Source organism: Ranitomeya variabilis, chromosome 1, assembly GCF_051348905.1.
Source record: "Ranitomeya variabilis isolate aRanVar5 chromosome 1, aRanVar5.hap1, whole genome shotgun sequence".
Taxonomy (NCBI): domain Eukaryota; kingdom Metazoa; phylum Chordata; class Amphibia; order Anura; family Dendrobatidae; genus Ranitomeya; species Ranitomeya variabilis.
In genome coordinates, this window is record NC_135232.1 from 701,237,707 (window position 1) to 701,260,977 (window position 23,271).

The 23,271-nt window shown below is 44.5% G+C and overlaps 1 protein-coding gene across 3 annotated transcripts in view; it reads right to left on the bottom strand.

Moving 5' to 3' along the window:
• MDGA2 (MAM domain containing glycosylphosphatidylinositol anchor 2) overlaps positions 1-23,271 on the bottom strand; it is a 939,656-nt gene that overhangs the window by 511,238 nt on the left and 405,147 nt on the right. The window lies entirely within an intron of this gene.

Consider the following 23,271-nt stretch of genomic DNA (forward strand, 5'->3'; position numbering starts at 1 on the left):
CGTGCCCAGCCTATTTCAGGCAAATTCGAGATTGCACACTTCACTGCAGATGAGTCACATATGCAAACACATTTGTAAACATGCACTGCTTTTTCAGTGATTACTTTGCCCCACACACACAAATGGTGAGTCACATTATGCAAACACATTTGTAAACATGCACATTCATTTTCAGAAACCTGCAGAAAAAAACAATAACCTGCAGGTGGCACCACAACCTCAAGTTGCTCTGTTTTCTACTCCACCGACACACACAAAACCACACATTCACGATTTGATCAATAAATACAGTTTAAACATTCATTTTCAGAAACCTGCAGAAAAAAACAATAACTTGTAGGTGGCACCACAACCTCAAGACATTTTTTTAGCCTCTACTTTTCAAACCAATTTATTGTATTACCAATCTACATGTATAAATACCTCTCTGTGTTCATCTCATTAAATACATTAACATTTGACCAGCTTGATATTCCTGAAATTGCCTGCGCCCCCAACAACCAATGTGTGAAAATTTCACACGGGCCAACTAGTTTAAGCAAAAATTGTAAAATAGTAGTATTATTTGGGCATTGTATAGTGGCATTATTAAAGCTAAAATTATATTATTTGCACACCAAATGGTGGTATTTTTCCAAATGGTGCCATTATTTTGGGTCTGTAGCCAATAGAGATGGGCGGACACCTGGATGTTCGGGTCTGGCGGGTTCGGCCGAACAGTTACATAAAGTTCGGGTTCGGGTACCCGATCAGAAGCAGTGTTTGCCGTACTGTCATGCACATGACAAAGCAGGAAACACCAGGTGTTCAGGGGGCCGAATCCAAACAGTAACAAGGACATGCCAGTATGGTCAATGCATTTTGGTTCAAAGAGTCTGTCAACTACGTTTTTCATTTTTAAAAATGGGCCCATGTTAGTCTTAAACTTAGCAAGACAGATACTCACCAACCTGAGTCCCCACTTGTGTCACCGCTGACCTCTTTACTCCTTCTTCCATAGAGAGATAGCACGTGACTGCTTCATCCAGCACATGGTCACTGATTGGATCCATTGCTGAAGTTTTATGTGAGCCAAAAGAGAAAGTCTCTTAATTCTCTCAGACCAAAACATCACTGCTGCAGTCAATCAGTGAACACCAAAAGAGGAAGCAAGGAGACCAGTGGAATACATATGTAAGTGGTGCAGAAAAGCGTTGGGAATCTGGTAGTTATTTTGGAGAATGAATCCCTTTAATAACAAAAAGGTAATGAGGGAGGAGAAATTGGACATGTGGATAGAGAGTGAGAACTTAGGGTACCGTCACACATTGAAATTTTCATCGCTGCGACGGCACGATTCGTGACGTCGCAGCGTCGTATAATCATCGCTCCAGCGTCGTAGACTGCGGTCACACGTTGCAATCACGGCGCTGGAGCGATGCCGAAGTCCCCGGGTAACCAGGGTAAACATCGGGTAACTAAGCGCAGGGCCGTGCTTAGTAACCCGATATTTACCCTGGTTACAAGCGTAAACGTAAAAAAACAAACAGTACATACTCACCCGTCGGTGTCCTTCAGGTCCCTTGCTGTCTGCTTCCTGCTCTGAGTGCAGCCGTACAGTGAGAGCAGATCGCAGCACCGCTGCGCTCTGCTCTCACTTTCCGGCCGGCACTCAGAGCAGGAAGCAGACGGCAAGGGACCTGAAGGACACCGACGGGTGAGTATGTACGGTTTGTTTTTTTACGTTTACGCTTGTAACCAGGGTAAACATCGGGTTACTAAGCGCGGCCCTGCGCTTAGTTACCCGATGTTTACCCTGGTTACAAGCGAAGACATCGCTGGATCGCTGTCACACACAACGATCCAGCGATGTCAGCGGGTGATCAAGCGACGAAAGAAAGTTCCAAACGATCTGCTACGACGTACGATTCTCAGCAGGGTGTCTGATCGCAGTAGCGTGTCAGACACAGCGATATCGTAACGATATCGCTAGAACGTCACGAATCGTAACGTCGTAGCGATGGAAATTTCAATGTGTGACGGTACCCTTAGCAATGGAGGTGAGCAAACAATTTGCATCACTCAAGTGAGTAGTCCATTGTCTTCACATGAAAGCCTAGTGATCTGCCTTCTACCTGCCAGAATCCCTGGCTCCTCTTATGATTTGTAGGTCCGGTGTGATGTCATTCTGATGCGCAAATTACATAATGGAAGGCCAACTAAGAGGTGGTTCGAACCGTCTCACTCATCTCTACTTGCCATCACTTTCTGTGTTTTGCTGAAGGAACCCCACCTCGACTTTGCCCATCGGGGTTGTTTAATTACAACTGCCATCCATAATTTGCTCATGATATCATCTCGGCATACAATTATTTCCAATTATTTGCATTCCTGTGTGTACAATATGTCTCATATAATTTTGCTGGCAAGTACATTTAGCCATGGCGCTGTTTATTTATTTTGCTTGTACGCCAATAAGCAGATCCGCAGTCACTGATTACTTTTGATTAGGCACGTTAGGGGGTTTTCAGCCCAGGCACGTATCAATTTACAAATGATCAGGCCTTAGCATTTTGTTCCTCCTCTTGATTAAAAAGCTTTTGCCTCTGAATACGTTAATTAAATGTGCTCGTGGTCAATATTTCCTTGACAGCTAGTCAAGAATTCTTTATTTGGCCATAATTGCTTTGTAGATAAACCTATGATGAACCAATTACGCTGCCGGGGAACACCCCTCTGTCAGAGGGACATTGTTTTATTAGCTTTTTACGAGTATATCAACAGACCTTTTTTTAGATAGGCATGTCCTCGACATACAAAATGCTCACCCCCCTTAAAATAAAAGCTTCATCCTTTTATGTGAAGTCCTTTTATATTCTGACCAACCATTCTTTATTCATTTCGGTCTCCCACATGACAGCCATCACAATGCTCAGTGTGGCCGTTACGCTGCTTGCAACTAGATCTGAATGCTAGAGTCCATTACCGACAACTCTGTCCTTCCTGCAGATACTCCTATGTTAGTATTAAGCTTTGAAGTGGCCATACTCCTTGGAGGTCGAGAAAACTGTTATCTCCGGGACCAATGACCTTCCAATGTGGTCCCAATTTACCTGTTATGCACTATTTTTTTGACTTGGGACTAGAATTTTGAGGGCAATAATATTTCTGATTTTCTTTATTTAGAGAATGTGTTAGAATTAGAAATGATCGAATCTGCAAAACATTCAAATTCTCACATTTTCTCAAATTTGACCAAGAAAATTGATTTGCACTTAATTTATTTGATGCAAAGCAAATGTACGTTGTTATGTTTTGGGGTTTCTCCAGACCCTAATGCATACTATACACAGGTAAAAAATAATTTCTTCACCTCTCGGCGCTCCCTGCCTCACGCCGCAATCATGATGACTTTGTGCTATGGGCATGACTAATCAAAAGAAGATCTGGGAATTCCGGGAGATAAGGAGGTATGGTTTCCTGTCCAGCGGGAATCCCTTCCCGACCATCAAAACAAGCTAAAATAATGGAGGATGGTCTGTTTACCATTTTTCTGGATTTTTGTTAATTGAATCAAGGGTTGTTGTTTTTTTGCAGGAAATTTGCATTAATACAAATCAATTTGCTTGTTTTTAATTATGCACTGAATGCAAAAAGTTCTCAGATAGCTATGCCAATGGAGAAACATATGAATCTTCTATAGCAGGTATGATAAAAACGAAATACGGCTGCTTCCTTAAGGGGGTCAATAATTGAAGTGACTCCCTAACATGAAGAGTAGGGTCAATAAATAGCAATTTTCACTCCACGTACTGATGGTCCTGTAGAATGTCTTCATGATTTTATAGATTTAGATTCAAGCCTGGCAGAATTTCAATGTGCAGTAAATATTAATCTAGGGATGAGATTTCCTTTGGGTGACACCGCAGACAAAAGAAATTTCTCTTTATAAAAGGTTTTCATTTTTCTTTTGAAACTATGGACCTCTAGTTTTTTTCTTTCACATCACAGAAGGAGCTTTCAGAATCCGACTTTAAAATGATCCCTTATTTTGATGCAGGCATAAAAGGCTTATTAATACAATGTCTTTCATGTGGGAAGTGTATTGTTAGGTGGGAAAGGGGCGCCGGTGGAAAAATATTGAAGTGGGTTAGGGTGCATAACAAGGGGAGATGGCAGGTCGTGAATGTGATTAGGAAGTATGAAGCGCAGAGAAGGATTTGCTCGATGAATATTTCAAGTGATTCAGTTCATATTGATCTCTTGAATATCTCTCATGCTCAACATGTTCACAAAAAAATAAGCCTTGCCTTAATCCTGATCATCCCTGATAATTTTAAAGGAAAGATAAACCTTAAAAGGTATGTTCATATGGGATAACACTTTTTTTTAGATACTCTGAAAATCGGCTTATCACGTGCTGTTCCACTGCTCAGATCACTAGTGATCGGCTTTAGATTCAGGTTTCAAGTGTTTCATTTTCCAGCAGCACCATCACTGGTCAACTGAAGAATTACATTGTGCAACAATGATATGAATTAACTTTCCAGAGTCCTCCAGGCAGGGAGACCATAATCTTAGCTATTTTCAGCTCTGAGTAAGTTGTAAAGAATGTGAATGAGAGACTCTTAGAATTTCTTAGTAAGGTATTTTCAAATGGGTTTTTCAAATAAAAAAACTTTTAGAAGAATAGTCCAGTTTCATACATTTTAATGGAGTGTAACTACAATACCAGACACAAAGTGTATGACTCCCAGGTTCGGACTGAGCCACCAGAGGATTCTCCGATGGGCCCAGGCCCTGACACCTGCTGGCATACAGGGCCAGTAGCTGCCTAGGGCCCCCGCTGCTCCAGGGGGCCCTAGTAGCTAATAGCAGCACACCACGCAGCTGCTATGGGGTCCCCGATGCTAGCGGAGCAACAGCTGGTGACAGGAAGCCTAAGCCTGTTCCCGCTGCTAAAGTGAAATGAATATTCATGCTTCCCCACGCCCCCATGGGCGTGGAGAGGAGTGACTTCATTTCACTATAATAGTGAGCAGCGTTTGCCGAATGCTGCAGCTAACACTGCGCGCTATCAGGGTCCGCAGACCTCAGGAGCCCCCAGCCCATGCGGCCGCTATGGGGCCGTAAGCCAGGGGAACCCGTCACCAGCGCCGCTCACAGAGCACATTAATGGAGGAGAGCGAGTCAGATGACCCTCTCTCTCCCATCATTCCCCTCACCTCTGACACAAAGCAGGTGCATGATGACTTCACTTCATCGCATACCTGCTGTGTGTGAGGCCGACTGCAGCACAGCTCCTGACTATGGAGCAGAGCCGCTGCCAGAATCAGGGTGGGAGCGAGCGAGGAGGAGAGGTGAGTATTGTGTTATATATATATATATATATATATCAGTGAGTCTGGGGCAGCATTATTCCCTATGGGGGGCAGCATTATTCCTTATGGAGGGCAGCATTATTCCCTATGGGGGGCAGCATTATACCACATGGGGGAGCTACATTATACCCTATGGGGGGCAGCATTATACCCTATGAGGGGGGCAGCATTATACCCTATGAGGGGGCAGCATTATTCCCTGTGAGGGGGCAGCATTATACCATATGAGGGGGCATCATTATACCCTATGAGGGGGCAGCATTATACCATATGGGGGAGCTACATTGTACCCTATGGGAGGCAGCATTATACCCTATGAGGGGCGCAGCATTATACCCTATGAGGAGGGCAGCATTATTCCCTATGAGGGGACAGCATTGTTCCCTATGGGGGAACTACATTATACCCTATGGGGGGCAGCATTATGCCCTATGGGGGCAGCATTATACCTTATGAGGGGGCAGCATTATACCCTATGAGGGGGCAGCATTATACCCTATGAGGGGGGCAGCATTACACCCTATGAGGGCGACAGCATTATACCCTATGAGGGGAGGCAACATTATACCCTATGAGGGGGGCAGCATTATTCCCTATGGAGGGAGCTACATTATACCCTATGGGGGTGCTACATTATACCCTATTAGGGGGCAGCATTATTCCCTATGAGGGGGCAGCATTATACCCTATGAGGGTGCAGCATTATTCCCTATGGGGGAGCTGGATTATACCCTATGAGGGGGCAGCATTATTCCCTATGGGGGGAGCTACATTATACCATATGGGGTCAGCATTATTCCCTATGGGGGAGCTGCATGGTACCCTATGAGGAGGGTAGCATTATTCCCTATAGGGAGAGCTACATTGTACCCTATAAGGGGAAGCATTATTCCCTATGGGGGAAGCTGAATTATACCTTATGGGGGGAGCTGCATTATACCCTATGGGGGGATCTGCATTATACCCTATGGGGGTGCTGCATTATAATGTAAGAGGGGGACAGCATGATACTCTGAGGGAGCTACATTATATTCTGTGGGGGCTGCATTATACTATACGAGAGGGGCTGCATTATATTCTATGGATGGGCTGCATTATACTCTGAGGGGGCTACATTATATTCTATGTGGGGCTGCAGTATACCTTATGAGGGTGTTGCATTATACTCTATGAGGCTGGTTGCATTATATTCTATGGGGGGTACATTATATTCTATGGGGGGCTGCATTATATTCCATAAGGGGGCTATATTATACTATATGAGGGCTGCATTATATTCTGTGAGGGGCTATATTATACTATATGAGGGGGCTACTTCATATACTATGAGGGGGCTGCATTGCACCCTGTGAGGGGGCTACTTCATATTCTATGAATTGGCTACTTTATATTCTATGAGGGGGCTACGTTATATTCTATGAGGGGGACTAGCCGCAACCCCTGCTACATATTTAAGACGTGTACTACCTTATATTATACCCTGATATTAGCGCATTTTACCACACAATTGGTGGTCTTTTATTTAATTCTATGTAGCTACATAGTGGGCCCCAAGAATGATTTTCTCTGGTGGGCCCAAGGTGCTCCAGTCCGACGCTGATGGCTTCTGATTCAAAGGAGCCATATTTTCTTATCCTATCACAACCTGTATTCATTTTACCTATTGTTTAGAAGAGAAACTCAACCTGCCCTTTCTTGTTTTCAGCAAATTCAAACTATCCTGTAGTTTGCTGTAGATTTAGGATTCCGGGATTCATGTATGGAAAATTAATATAAGTTTAATGAATTTAAAAGTATACAGCCATATCTATAATATAATGAGAGGAGCGTCACTTTGTCCGAAGCTGTAATAGACTGCGCAAGAGCAATGCGCCTGCGCAGTTTGGACCCCACAGAGTTACGCATCCGGGGATGAGGATTGTGGCCCAGGAGATAGCATGACAAGATTAGGGCGCAGGATGGAAGCAGCACATACCAGGATGGAGACTACTGTATATACCAATATAAATGCTCGCCACCTGGGCGTAGAACGGGCTAAATAGCTAGTTAACATTTAAGAGGGGGATTTATTAAGGACTGGACATCTGATCTTTGGAAGAAATAAGTTGCAAATCTTGGTGCAAACCTTATTTTCACGAAATGTCCAATTTTTTCACTTAATTTTCTGCCAGCTGAATCACTATTTTAATATAAGTGGATGTTGTTAAACAAATCGATAAGGGTTTAAAAAATATATTATAATTCTCTGGTGAATTGGTGCAAATTATAAAGCTCATCTATGGCAGTCTATAGCTGCTGTTACACACCTGTCCTGGGGGTCCCAGGCTCTGCTTCCTTCCCTTGGGTCCACTGGCCTCTGTTGTGCTCTGCGTTGTATTTTTCCATTTTGCCCATCGTGGATCAACTTCATCATCTCCCTAGACTTATTCAAGGCCCATTAATATACATCTTTGTCTTGGGAATGAGGCCCTAGTCCTATGTTTGGTGTGTTCCACCATTTGTGCTTTTTGAGTTTATTCTTGTATTTCATCATTGCTGGATTCCTTTCCATCCATTCTGCTGCTCCTGAAATCCCTGTGTATGTACCAAGTCTTCACGGCCCAGGTATCTTTCTGCTTGCTGCATCAACGCCAGGGGTCCTTGTACCCACCTGGATCCGAAACTTAGAGAATCCACCTCCCTAGGTGAGCCTAACAGCTGCAGTATATTTCACTCTCGGGCACTTGATTGACCATAGAAATTAAGCAGATGTAGAGAAGCTGCTCTTATTGATGTTTATGTACCCAATATACGGTCGAGTCATCCTCTCGTATGATTGGAAAGAATAGGACTGAGGTTTGTAAAAGAACAGATGCACTAAGAAATCTATATTTCCAATTGAAGAACTGTGGTTATTTTATGCTAACATTCAACAATGTAGTTAATCTGTTACTTACACATTATTTGTGGCATTTGCAGACAGCAGTCTTGACTTTTGGAGATCTGTCTGTACATTAATAATATTATAACTGGATTCCAATTTATGAATAGTGTCTTGATTTAATCATAGTCGGGAGATGCAGACATGTAGCCATTTTGGCTAATATATTTTATGAAAACGATTTTTGCAATGCTTCATAACTCAGTAAAGCATTTTAATCAGAAAGTAACAAGGTCATTCTCATCACTGTTGAGATCATTCTGCTACACACATTTGACAGGAATCCCGGGCTCTGCATCCTTTGCCTTAGTTCGCTGCCCTGTGTTGTGCTTTGTGCTATGTTTTTCAGGTTGCCCAACCTTGCTTGGTGATGTCAGCTTCCTAATACTATTTAAGTCCACTAACACACATACCTGAGTCTTAGCTTTAAGACTCTAGTTTCCAGTGTTTGGTGTCCTCCACCATTTGTGTTCAACTCTGATCCTGCATACCTACAGGTCAGCAGGTTAAGCCTCATTTTGTCATCTCTGCACTCACCCTTACTTCATTCCACTGCACCTTAACTTCTGGTCGTGAGTCTCCTGCGTGTACCTAGTCCCTTGCTTCATGCATGCCTTACTTGCCTGCAGTGCCACCTCCTGGGGCCCATGAGTACACCCGGACCTGAAGCTTCCAGGATTCACCTCACCAGGTGAGCCTAACCCTCCTGTTGATCCAGGGTCAAAATACGTTCAGTTGTTCCTTACTCCCTTATATTGGTAATATGTACAGGGTGGAGCGCGGTAATTTGCTGATTTGGGAATGAAATAAAAAAATTATGATCATTAGAAAAATTTATTTTATATTTTAATTATACTGAACAGTAATGGAATTTTTTAATTACATGGTTTTAAATAGTGTATCTGGCAAATGTCGACCTTCGCTATCCACACACTGCTGCATACGTTTTCTGACGTTTTCATGAACTCTAACAAGCATGTCCACTGGTATTCTGCCAATTTCAGCTTCAATATTGTTCCTTAGGTCTTCCAAGGTGTTGGGACGGTTGATATACACCTTAGACTTCAGGTAACCCCAAAGGAAAAAATCGCATGGGGCTAAATCTGGTGAGCATGCTGGCCAGTTCACATCTCCCCTCAAAGAGATAAGCCGTCCAGGAAACATTTGCCTCAAACAATTCATGGTAACCCTCGCTGTGTGTGCAGTGGCACCATCCTGTTGGAACCATGTATCCTCTAGTTCCATTGCCTCAAGAGCCGGCTGAAAATAATCCTGTATCATAGACAAGTACCGTTCAGAGTTCACAGTTATGGCACGACCGTTATACTGAAAAAAGTAAAGACCAATGATGCCTACTCGTGATATGGCGCACCACACAGTGACGCGGTCCGAATGCAGAGGTCTCTCGTGAACTTCTCTGGGGTTTGTTTCACTCCAGTAACGCATATTTTGTTTGTTTACACACCCACTGAGGTGAAAATGTGCCTCATCAGAAAAAAACACAATTGCGTCACGGGGTATCGTTGCTAACATGTCTTCACAAGAGGTCCGCCGTGTCAAATAGTCCCGTGCTGACAATTGTTGGACCACGCACATTTTATACGGGTGAAAATTCAGTTCATCATGAAGAATCCGGTGGAGAGAACGTCTTGAAATGCCAAGAGCAAATGATTGCTTCCGAGCAGAGCGTTTCGGAGATTGCAGTACTGCTGCTCTAAGGGTACCGTCACACAGTACCATTTTGATCGCTACGACGGTACGATTCGTGACGTTCTAGCGATATCGTTACGATATCGCAGTGTCTGACACGCAGCAGCGATCAGGGATCCTGCTGAGAATCGTACGTCATAGCAGATTGTATGGAACTTTCTTTCGTCGCTTGATCACCCGCTGACATCGCTGGATCGTTGTGTGTGACAGCGATCCAGCGATGTGTTCGCTTGTAACCAGGGTAAACATCGGGTAACTAAGCGCAGGGCCGCGCTTAGTAACCCGATGTTTACCGTGGTTACCAGCGTAAACGTAAAAAAAACAAACAGTACATACTCACATTCCGGTGTCTGTCCCCGGCGTCTCAGCTTCTCTGCAGTGTGAGCGCCGGCCGGAAAGCGAGCACAGCGGTGACGTCTGACGTCACCGCTGTGCTTTCCGGCTATGGCGCTTACACAGTGGAGAGAAGCAGAACGCCGGGGACAGACACCAGAATGTAAGTATGTACTGTTTGTTTTTTTTACGTTTACGCTGGTAATCAGGGTAAACATCGGGTTACTAAGCGCGGCCCTGCGCTTAGTTACCCGATGTTTACCCTGTTACCGGGGACTTCGGCATCGCTCCAGCGCCGTGATTGCAACGTGTGACCGCAGTCTACGACGCTGGAGCGATATTCATACGATCACTGCGACGTCACGGATCGTGCCGTCGTAGCGATTAAAATGGTACTGTGTGACGGTACCCTAACTCTCTCGATGTTTTGTGGTGTTGTAACCCTTCTCTCAGGTCCCCTTCGTACACATGACACATTCCCTGCTGTTCTGAATGCATTCACCCAATTTACAATTGATTGCCGTCCAGGAACACGTCCGCGTGGAGGAACAGCGAATTGTAAACGAAAAGCACGCTGCACTGCAATGATCGAGTGGGCATTTGAAAAATACGCTTCAACACAAAATGACCTCTCCTCACGTGTCCACTGCATGATGGCAACTGAAAGGCGGAGGAATACAAATCTCCCATCAGCCACTGTAAGCCACACCCACTCTCCCCTCTCTTCGACCGACAGTGCCGCCACAGCATGCAGTGCAAAAAAGCAAATTAACGCGCTCCACCCTGTACTTTCTCCTAAACATTTTGCTTCACGGAAGAGCAGTGTTCATGGATCAGGAAGCATTAAAGGAGTTGTGAATTTATGGCATATCACAGGAAATTTTCAGTACTGCCATGCAAATGAAAGGAGAGAGATGCTCAAGCACAGCCACATTTCCTTTCCAGAGCACTACAGGGCCCAATTCTTGAGATAGACACGAGTCCTGAGGGTGGGATCCACCTCTATTAGAGGTATATGCCATATCCTGTGGATATGCCATTTATGTTTGAGATGGGAATATTCCTCTAAAACTAATATAATGAGAATGACCTTAATTTTTTAATTTTTCTTTAAGTATTGATTTTAATAAAGTTGATCATCATTGGATCAATTAGCATTACAAAACTTTTTAGTCACAGTAGAGGTTCAGGTTTCATTCAAGGCACACTTCAGTCAAAACTAATACTATGGGCCTGATTAATCATTTGCAGGCTTTTTTAAAGTCACTTTTATTTATTTTTTGTTGTGTTAAATTTGTTGTCATATTTGGCCACCAAATTCTTCAAAATGGCACACATGGATTATGAGTTTTGCGGAACAATGAAAAGTTCATTTTTTATTGTCTTTTACCATATTTGTGCTTTTTTGAAGCAAAAAAGATACACTGTCTGCTAAAATGTTGCAAAATGTGAGCAAAACATTTCCAGGGATACATAAAATCATTCTGGGGTGAGAGACTGGAGTAATTTTCACCTAATTATTGTGACTTTTTAAAAAGTCGCAGTTAATGAATTAGCAAAAAAATATCTGAAAACCCCAAAACCCACCCACAAAGAAGTACAATAAACATTAAAAAAAAAATATTGTACAAAAACAAAATAGACATACAAAAGGAGCAAATTAAATTTATGAATTTTGTGCAAGTTAAAAACAGGCTAAAAATGTCATGGTTCCACTTCTCAGTGTGTCTGGGATGCAGTTACTAACAGCTCAGATGTCCAATCTAGTACAGGGGTGTGCTGAAGCTGTCAGTGTGTGGATTTACAGCTCGGCCATCCAGTTTGAGACTGGGAGGCGCTGGCTGTCAATAGGTGTTCATTGTCCCAGGTGATTGCCAGGCTACTTAACTGGGCTGTCACTCCCAGACCTCTGCCAGACATACATTCAGCTATTGCACTGTTTTCTTTCTGTGCCTTGCGTTCTGTTTGTAGATGTTTCATTGCCTGACCTTGGGCCTAGCCCTGACCACACGTCTGTCTAATCCCTTCTGCTCTGATCCGCTTTTCTCCTGGTATTCTTATCCCTGCACATTACCTGACTATGCCTTTCTCTCTTCCTTCTGTTTATGATGTACCTTCCTGGTTTTTGATCTTGGACTTCATGATAATCTCAGTTACAGGGTCAGATAATTTATTAGATGAAGCCCTCCTATGGCCCTCTACTGCCGGAAGTGCCTATAACATCAGTACCCTCTAAGGTACAGTAGGTCTCTCCAGAAGCTGAAATGACAAACCATTGGGAGAACGTCTGAGTCTGGGTGACGGCCGAGGAGGTCACCCAGAATCTCACATACCTTTTACTTCCTTTGAAAAAGTACTGATAAATACGGTGTCATCCTTCGAGAACCAGGTGTTGTCAACATTGGCATTCATTGAATGTGGGTCTGCTGCTAATTTTATTAATTCAGGACTGGATCTGAAGTTAAGGTGAGAGTCAGTTAGTTTGGAAAGACCCATTCAAATTTTTGCCCTTGACAAGACACCGTAAGCCTGGAATTTGGTCAAGAGGGTAATGGTGGATATGACGCTACCAGTGGGAGAACTCCACTCTGAACATGTCTCCTGTTTTGTGTTTGATAATTAACATGCGGGGTTGGTACTGTGGTTTTTACAGTTGCAGATTCACAATCCTGTTATCGATTGATGTCAGAAAGAGATTGTGAAATTGAGCCACAATTGTTGCAAGAAATGTCTAAAACAAATATGCTCTGCTAGTCTGAAGGGTCTGCCAGGGTACCTGTAAGACTTTGGAGATGTGTTCTTGGAAAAAAGGCAGAGATACTACCTCCCCATCGTCCTTATGATTGTGCTATTGATCTTATTCCTAGCGCCAAATTGCCAAAAGCTTGCTTTTACAGGGATAGAACAGACCACAATGACAGAATGTTAACAAAAGTTTATAGAAAGGTCATTTTCATCCTTCCTCTTCCCCTGTAGTTACCAGATTTTTCTTTGTTAAAAAGAAAGATGGGGTCTCCGTTCTTGCCTGGATTTCCGAGAACTAAATAAAATCATGTTTAAAAATACTTACCCGTTTCCACTCATCCCCGACCTACAGGTGCTTCTCACAAAATTAGAATATCATCAAAAAGTTAATTTATTTCAGTTTTTCAATACAAAAAGTGAAATTCATATATTACATAAAGTCATTACAAACAGAGTGATGTATTTCATGAGTTTATTTCTGTTATTGTGGATGATTATGGCTTACAGCAATGAAAACACAAAATTCATTATCTCAGTAAATTAGAATACTTTATAACACCAGCTTGAAAATTGATTTTAAAATCCGACATGTTGGCCTACTGAAATGTATGTTCAGTAAATGCACTCAATACTTGGTAAGGGCTCCTTTTGCATCAATTACTGCATAAATGCGGCATGACATGGAGGCGATCAGCCTGTGGCACTGCTGAGGTGTCATGGAAGGCAAGGTTGCTTTGATAGCAGCCTTCAGCTCATCTGCAATAGGTCAGGCGAGTGTGCTGGCCACTCAAACACAGTTATACTGTTTTTTAAACCAGGTATTGGTACTTTTGGCAGTGTAGACAGGTGCCAAGTCCTGCTGGAGAATGAATTTTCCATTTCCAAAAAGATTGTCGGCAGTGGGAAGCATGAAGTGCTTTGAAATTTCCTGGTAGACCGCTGTGCTGACTTTGGTTTTGGCTCACCAAACCATCACTGATTGTGTAAACTTCACACTAGACCTCGAGCAGCTTGGATTGTGGCCACTCCATTCTTCCTCCAGACTCTGGGACCTTGATTTCCAAATGAAGTGCAAAATTTACATTCCTCTGAAAACAAGACCTTGTACCACTGAGCAACAGTCCAGTTCTTTTTCTCCTTGGCCCAGGTAAGATGCTTCTGGCATTGTCTATTGGTCATGAGTGGCTTGGTACAAACAATGCGACACTTGTAGCCCATGTCCTGGATACGTCTGTGTGTGGTGGCTGTTGAAGCAATGAATCAAGCAGCAGTCCACTCCTTGTGAATCTCCCCCAAATTTTTGAATGGGCTTTTCTTAACAATCCTTTCTAGGCTGCGCTTTCTACCACACTTTTCCTTTCCACTCAACTTTCCATTAATATGCTTGGATACAGTACTCTGATCAGCCAGCCTCTATAGCAATGACCTTTTGTGGCTTACCCTCCATGTGGAGTGTGTCAATGACTGCCTTCAGGACATCTGTCAAGTCAGCAGTCTTCCCCATAATTGTGGAGTCTGCTGAACCAGACGAAGGGACCTTTTCAAACGCTTAGGAAGCCTTTGCAGGTGTTTTTTATTAATTATTCTAATTTACTGAGATAATGACTTTTGGATATTCACTGTCTGTAAGCCATAATCATCAACATTAACAGAAATAAACATTGAAATAAATCACTTTGTTTGTAATGACTCTAAATAACTTATTATGAGTATCACTTTTTGTATTGAAGAACTGAAAGAAATTAACTTTTTGATGATATTTTAATTTTGTGAGAAGCACATGTACTGTATATAATCAACTTCTGGGGGCCAGGGTGTTTTCTAAACTTGATCTTAGAGGGGCTTACAATTTGATATGCATCTGGAAGGGTGAGGAGTGGAAACGGAATTTTTAACGTCTGAAGCTCTATTTGAAAACATGTCTTGCCAATTGGGTTATCCAATGCACCTGCTGTGTTTCAGAATTTTATGAATTATATTTTCTCTGATTACATTGGAAGATGTGTTGTGATTTACCTGGATGATATTCTTATTTTCTTGCCAGATTTGGACTCTCACCAGAAACATATCCGTGTTGTGTTACAGAGATTAAGGGAGAACTTTGTTTGCTAAATTACAGAAATGTGTTTTTTTTTCTGCTCAGGAAATATCATTCTTGGGGTTTATCTTGTCAGCATAAGGTTTTTAGATGGACCCTGGGAAGGTGCAGGCCATAATTGATTGGGTTCACCATCGTGATCTTAAGGCTTTGTATTGTTTTTTGGGATTATCCAACTATCATAGCAAATTTGTCAAGGGTTTTTCTCAGATTGCTAAACCTCTTACTGACCTTACAAGTAAGGGGTGAATCTCAAGGTTTTGTCGCCAGATGCTATTAGGGCTTTTGAAAAAAATTGAAAGAGTGTTTCATGTCTGCTCCTGTTCTGATCCAAGATGATCTCCAAGAACCATTCATTGTGGAGCTGGATGCTTTAGAGGTGGGAGTAGGGGCAGTTTTACCGCAGTGGCCAAAAGCTCTTACTAACCTGCGTCCATGTAATTTTTTTCTAAAACATTTACGCCAACAGAAATAAATTATGATATTGGAAATTGTGAGTTACTTGCTGTCAAATTGGCCTTTGAGGAATGGAGGCATTTTTTGGAGGGGCCAGTTCATCCAGTTACCATAGTCACTGATCACAAGAATCTAGCTTACATTGAATCAGCTAAAAGGTTAACTCCAAGGCAAGGCCAGATGGTCTTTGTTTTTCTGTAGGTTTAATTTTTCGATTACATTCAAGCTGGGACATAAGAATGTGAAAGTTAACGCATTATCTAGTAGTCTCAATTCAGTTTCTCCTCCAGAACCACAACCTTCCTCAGGGTATTGTGGTTTCTATGGTGACATCAGAATTGGAAGAAGAGATGCACAAAGTCCAGTCATTGGCTCCTTCCGCTACCTCAGGGTCCAAATTAGTTGTGCCTTTGTGCCTAAGATTGTGGGTGTTACAGGAACTTCATGACTCCTTCTTGAGTGGTCATCCTGGGGATACTGCTACATGGAAAGCCATTGCTAGACTTTTTTTGGTGGCCGTCCATGCGTAATGCTATTAAAAATATTGTATCAGTTTGTGAAGTCTGCGCTTGTGCTAAAGTCAGTCATAGACAGCGTGCTGAGGAATTGCCTCCATTGCCAATTCCAGAAAGACCATGGACTCATTTGTCCATTGGTTTCATCACAGATTTGCCTCTGTCTGGTAGGAAAACTTCTATCAGAATGGTAGTTGACCAATTCAGCAAAAAAGCTCATGTGGTCTCTTTGTCAGGATTGGTCCATTTGAGATCCTAGGTGTGGTCAATCCGGTGGCATTCAGATCAAAGATTCCTCCATACCTTCACATCTCAAACATGTTCCATAAATCCCTATTAAAGAAGTTTGTCCCTTCGGCATTGTCTCCTTCCTCCCCGCCTCCTCTGGTTTCGGTCGACAGTGGGTTGGAGTATGAGGTTCAAAGGGTAGTTGATTCTTATAGGGTCCCGAAATTCCTTCCAATACCTTATCCACTGGAGGGGACACAGACCAGAGGAGAAATCCTGGGTCCCAGCTTGAAATTTGAAGGCCGATCGGTTAGTCACTGCCTTCCATCTAAAATTTCCTGGGAAGCCAGGGGGTCTTGTGCCCCCTAGTAGAGAGGGTACTGTCACACTTCCACTGCTTAGTGTGCCTAAAATGAAGTTACTGACAGCTCAGCCATCCAATCTGGTACAGGGTCGTGCTGGAGCTACCAGTACTTTGATTGACAGCTCAGGCGTCCAGTCCGGTGTATGGGCGTGCTGAGCAGTCAGTGATATATATGTATTAAGTGTTTTGAGTATTTACTTTGCCAATTTTATTTTTTGACCAAGGACACCCCTTCCTCCATCAACTTAGTGTCTCCAAGCAGCTGGCTCAGAGTAACTATATTTATACTGAGGACAGAGCAGTCACCTGATCCACATGGCACTGCATGGACTAGAACTGACAAGCTCAAGTGATCCCACAGCCCAAGACTCCCATAGTAGCTAGGATTACAGGTGTGCACCACATCACCCAGCTGTCAGTGTGTTAATCTATAGCACAGCTGTCCAATCTGAGACTGGGAGACACTGGCTGTCTCCAGGTGTTCATTGTCCCAGGTGATTGCTAGACTACTTAACTGGACTGTTACTCCCAGACCTCGGCCAGATGTGCATTCAGCTACTGTGTGGTTTTCTCTTTATGGCTAGCATTGTTTGTAGAACTCTCGTTTTCTGACCTTGGACCTCATTCAGACCATCCATCTGTTTTATTCCCTCTTCTCTAATCTGCTGTCCTCCTGTTATTCTGACCTCAGAACGTTACCAGACTATGCCTTTGTCTCTTTCTTCTGTATACGAAGTACCTTCCTGGGTTTTGACCTTGGACTCCTTGACTATCCCGTCTCACGACTTGTCAGTGAGAAGTGACTCAGCATCATAAAAAACATCAAAAATGAGAGAGAAAAAAATGCACAAATGTAATTATGAATCAGACCCATTGTGATAAGTATAGTGTAGGCCAAGAAACCCCTGAGAGAATCCATGTGTTACACATTGACCCTTTTGTCCCTGTACTAGGATTCATTAGTTTTACTCAGAGTACTATTTTTAAAGGGAACCTGTCATATTGTAGTTCAATTTCCAGGCAGGAATGTTAGAGTGCAGGAGTAGCTGATCAGATTTATAAGTAGTTTGGTAGGAAAATGTTTAGCATACTTTTATTTATTCATTTTCAATTTAATTTCTATTGAAACTTAGGAGTCCAGTGGGTGGTCCTGCTCACTGATTGACAGCTATTTTATTTGCTAATGCCCATATAAGGATTATTGTGAATTAATGTTAACTCCACCCTCGGGACTCCTAAGTCAAGTCTACAAGTTCTAATGAATCTTTTTCTGAAAATTTATATATCAATTTGCTCAGCTCTTCCTACTCTAAAACATACTGCCTACAGACTAAAGCTCTTTTTAGACTGAAGCCGCCAGAAGTTTTGACCGTGCATAACTGCTTATTGCTAGATAGGAGACATGGCTAAATGTTTTTGTCTCAGCATTATTCTTAAACAGAAAATTCACTCCTATGACCGTTCCTGTAAGTGCACCAAACTATCCTTCCTATAGCAGGCTCTTCATTGGACACTACAGCCATCAATCAACGGCAAAATGGATAGGTTGTGGAGTGCTGACTTCATCACAAGTTATCTCTGCAGATGAGTAGATTTGATGGGATTCACATTAACCAAATTGTATACATTTTACCAGGAAATTCAATTTGCAGTTAATTTATTCTCCAGGAATTGAATGTCCCATATTATATTATAGGGAGTGAAGAGACCCAAGAGCACAAAAAAGTAATGTAGCGCCCCCACTGCCGCAGGGCCGAGGGGTACCCGGTACCGGGCCTCTGAGTCTCTGCTCTGGGGTTGTCACGGTGGCTAGGCCCGGTCCGTGACCCTGCTGAGGGGCGTACAGTGATAGATGTAGACGGTGATGTTGCGGTGCAGTGTAGATTGTAGTAAATAACGAGGACACCAGGTTGCAGTCTCTTTACCTCTTTACTGAAGGTCTCTGGGTCCTCAGTCCGGAATCCGGATAACCAGGCTGCGCAAGTCCGGCCGGTCCAATGGCACCTCCAGAGTTCTCTTAGCAGGTGGAAATCTGTGCCTTCCTTCTAGCGCTAGGTGTTGCGGTCCTTCCCTGCTGTGCTTACGGAAAGTCCCCACAACCGTTGTGTCTGTTTCATAAGTTCCCTCACAACTCGATTAGATGATGTTCTGCTAATCTTCCGTCCCTCCCTGATGTTACGGTTAGGACGGCACCCGTATGACGGGTAGGCTCGGAGCTCTTCCGGGACCCTAGAGTCGCCCCTCTCCACAATTTGCCCCCCAAGACTGCATAGGTGATTTAGGTGAGACAGCCCGCCTTAGACTGACTGTCCTGCCGTTGGTTTAGAGTATTGCCTGAAGCTGAATATTGTAATACTCCCTCGGCGTTCCGGCCGCCGGTTGTGCGCCTCAGTAGGATGTTGCCTCGGTCTCACAGCACGACTCCTACTGGTATTCTCCTTCTTGCTTTGATCTCGTTTCTCACTCAGCACAATCTATCTCGCTTCCAATCCCTCCTTGGGCACCGCCGCTATGCTGAGCAGGCACGGTCCCGTTACGTTCGCTCAAGTTGCCAGGCCTCTGTCAGGATCCCACCCCTGACAGGGACCCTACCGAATCTTCTCCCACAACACCCTCTGCCACAAGGTGTTGCCTGGTTCCAACCCAGTCAGCTTTCTGTCTAACTTCCTGCCTGACCCCCAGTTTTACCAGTATGTGAGGAGTGGCCTAGTGAATAGAACCCTTAGCTCCCCCTGGAGGCCCGGCTGTGAAATGTATTGGTGTCTGTGATACCTGGTCAGATGAACTCCTTCAGTGCCATCAGACGTACCATAGCTCCCCTTAGTGGCGGAGCCACAGTACTGCAACGACCAGGACTCTGGGGCTCTGCACTCCCCCCCGGTTAAATCCAGTACTCCTGGACTGGGAAGAAAACAACAATACAGGTTAGCAAAAAGTCATACAATTTTGAAAATGCAATAACAATAAGTAAGCTTGAACAGAGCTTCCCTTTACGGGAGGTGAGGACACTTGAACGTTACAAACATGGTTAAACATTATAAATTACAGGCTATAAATAACTCCTGTTACCCAACCGGGTATTCTACTCAGTGCAAACTTTGGAATAACAAGTTGACATTGCCTTTAAGGACGTATACTCCCTATCCACTAAAGGCTTTACTTATAAAACATTATAATATTAATTAACTCTTTCTCTTTCATTCTCCTTCGTTAAATCTGCAGGACCGCCTGTCCTAACTGAACCAGGCCTACTGCCTCTCCTTTCTTTACAGGACCGCCCCTTTCAGCCCGGGCCTTCTGCCTTTTCAACTACTATACATAGTATAGAACATAACATTTACTTTCAGTTTGAAATCACTGAGCCATCCTCACATAGCTCCCAGGAGGACTCACTGACTAACCCCGTACGGGTTCACTTTTCTGTCCTCATTCTTCTACCAACATTATCAAACATTTCTTACAATCAACTGGCTGGATACATATAACTTTCACATGTAGACATCATCATCACTTTCTTTTTGTCAAGACATTATTGCTATCTATCTGTCTTAAAGCAATACCATTCTTTAAGTGCAACAAGTGGACATCCCCTTTAAGAGGGGACCAAGTCTTTATGAGGTAGCACATCTTCTCAAGCTACCAGTCCTTACTCAGCAAAGGCTCCGGTGCGGTATCTTCTCAAAGAGTCCTTCTTTAAGTAAAACCAGTAGGGAGCACCTTTAAGAAGGTGCAAACTATTTACAAGCAGTTTGTATCATGCACTGTTCATGATTCCCGCAGTTCTTGGTAACAAAGCAAAAGGTAGCAAAACAATCAAAAACAATAGGGATCCCGGGTCAACAAAGGGATCCCTTTAAGAGTTAACCCTGGACGGGTTTAAAGCAGCAAAAAGCAGGGAAACAAACAGTTAACTATTTACATATTCAGGTTTCCGAGGTTTAGTTGGACGGCTTCCAGGGCCGCACCTGGCACTTAACCCTTCTTGGCCTGGGAAAAGTGAGGTCCAGGGTTACACCCAGTGCTGGACAAACGCCGTTAATCCGTCTTTCATGTACAGTTAAATCATGCACAGCGATGGAGGTCTGTGCAGCTTGAGTAGGGGCATTTGCTGCAGCAGAGGTAGCGGCTGCTGCAAGATCAGTCACTGGAACGGAGTCAGCAGCTGTGGCACTAGCAGTCGCGGGAGTGGTGTCAGTCATCAGGGCAGGGTTGTCCTTCATACCTGCTTCAGATGCGGTCCCTCCGGTGCCGGTCTGCTCTGCCTCCACTGGGGTCTGGAATGCTGGCTGCAGGGCCTCGCTTTCTGGCTTCGGAGCGCTGGAACTTCTTTCTTGCTCCGGACCAGACGAGGCTGCCGACAGATGTCTGGTGAGGCTCCCGATGATGGTCTTCTTCCACCCGGCCTCAGTGCTCAGCTGCGTCTGCGGGAGTTGGTGGATCAGCTCGTCCGCTCCGGTCTGCAGGAGGTCAGCGTCAACTATGGAGGTCTGGCTGCGGTGCCTCTCCGGGTAGCTGGGGGAGTCCTCGGCTCCTACCCCACGCTCCGGCTCCAGGTGGCTGGCCATGGCGTCCTCCATGTCGCTGACTTCTTCTTCCTGGTCCTTTTCCCGCTCTCTCCTTCGTGGGCGGTTTCGTTTTCTTTGTCTCTGCCCACCATTGAGGATCAGGAGGCGGACCTCAGCTGCTGACGGACACGTCCTCAAGGGGCAGAAATACTTAGACTGGGTGGCCATTGTCTTTCGCGCTCTTCAGCTTGTTTACGCCCACTTCCACGCCCTTCTTCTTCTCCTGCGCTCTCCTCAGCACTGTAATGGCGGCGGTTTTGGCGGGAACTTTGGCGGCAAGTGGCAACACACAGTCTTTGCAATAAAGTACAGTCCAAGCACAATAAATCACAGTTCCAAGGCACACATGACCCGATTCCTCAGGCTTAAGTAGATCCTGTTCGTGACGCCAAGTTGAAGCGCCCCCACTGCCTACAGACTAAAGCTCTTTTTGGACTGAAGCCGCCAGAAGTTTTGACCGTGCATAACTGCTTATTGCTAGATAGGAGACATGGCTAAATGTTTTTGTCTCAGCATTATTCTTAAACAGAAAATTCACTCCTATGACCGTTCCTGTAAGTGCACCAAACTATCCTTCCTATAGCAGGCTCTTCATTGGACACTACAGCCATCAATCAACGGCAAAATGGAGGGGTTGTGGAGTGCTGACTTCATCACAAGTTATCTCTGCAGATGAGTAGATTTGATGGGATTCACATTGACCAAATTGTATACATTTTACCAGGAAATTCAATTTGCAGTTAATTTATTCTCCAGGAATTGAATGTCCCATATTATATTATAGGGAGTGAAGAGACCCAAGAGCACAAAAAAGTAATGTAGCGCCCCCACTGCCGCAGGGCCGAGGGGTACCCGGTACCGGGCCTCTGAGTCTCTGCTCTGGGGTTGTCACGGTGGCTAGGCCCGGTCCGTGACCCTGCTGAGGGGCGTACAGTGATAGATGTAGACGGTGATGTTGCGGTGCAGTGTAGATTGTAGTAAATAACGAGGACACCAGGTTGCAGTCTCTTTACCTCTTTACTGAAGGTCTCTGGGTCCTCAGTCCGGAATCCGGATAACCAGGCTGCGCAAGTCCGGCCGGTCCAATGGCACCTCCAGAGTTCTCTTAGCAGGTGGAAATCTGTGCCTTCCTTCTAGCGCTAGGTGTTGCGGTCCTTCCCTGCTGTGCTTACGGAAAGTCCCCACAACTGTTGTGTCTGTTTCATAAGTTCCCTCACAACTCGATTAGATGATGTTCTGCTAATCTTCCGTCCCTCCCTGATGTTACGGTTAGGACGGCACCCGTATGACGGGTAGGCTCGGAGCTCTTCCGGGACCCTAGAGTCGCCCCTCTCCACAATTTGCCCCCCAAGACTGCATAGGTGATTTAGGTGAGACAGCCCGCCTTAGACTGACTGTCCTGCCGTTGGTTTAGAGTATTGCCTGAAGCTGAATATTGTAATACTCCCTCGGCGTTCCGGCCGCCGGTTGTGCGCCTCAGTAGGATGTTGCCTCGGTCTCACAGCACGACTCCTACTGGTATTCTCCTTCTTGCTTTGATCTCGTTTCTCACTCAGCACAATCTATCTCGCTTCCAATCCCTCCTTGGGCACCGCCGCTATGCTGAGCAGGCACGGTCCCGTTACGTTCGCTCAAGTTGCCAGGCCTCTGTCAGGATCCCACCCCTGACAGGGACCCTACCGAATCTTCTCCCACAACACCCTCTGCCACAAGGTGTTGCCTGGTTCCAACCCAGTCAGCTTTCTGTCTAACTTCCTGCCTGACCCCCAGTTTTACCAGTATGTGAGGAGTGGCCTAGTGAATAGAACCCTTAGCTCCCCCTGGAGGCCCGGCTGTGAAATGTATTGGTGTCTGTGATACCTGGTCAGATGAACTCCTTCAGTGCCATCAGACGTACCATAGCTCCCCTTAGTGGCGGAGCCACAGTACTGCAACGACCAGGACTCTGGGGCGCTGCAGTAAGATTTGAAAAAAAAC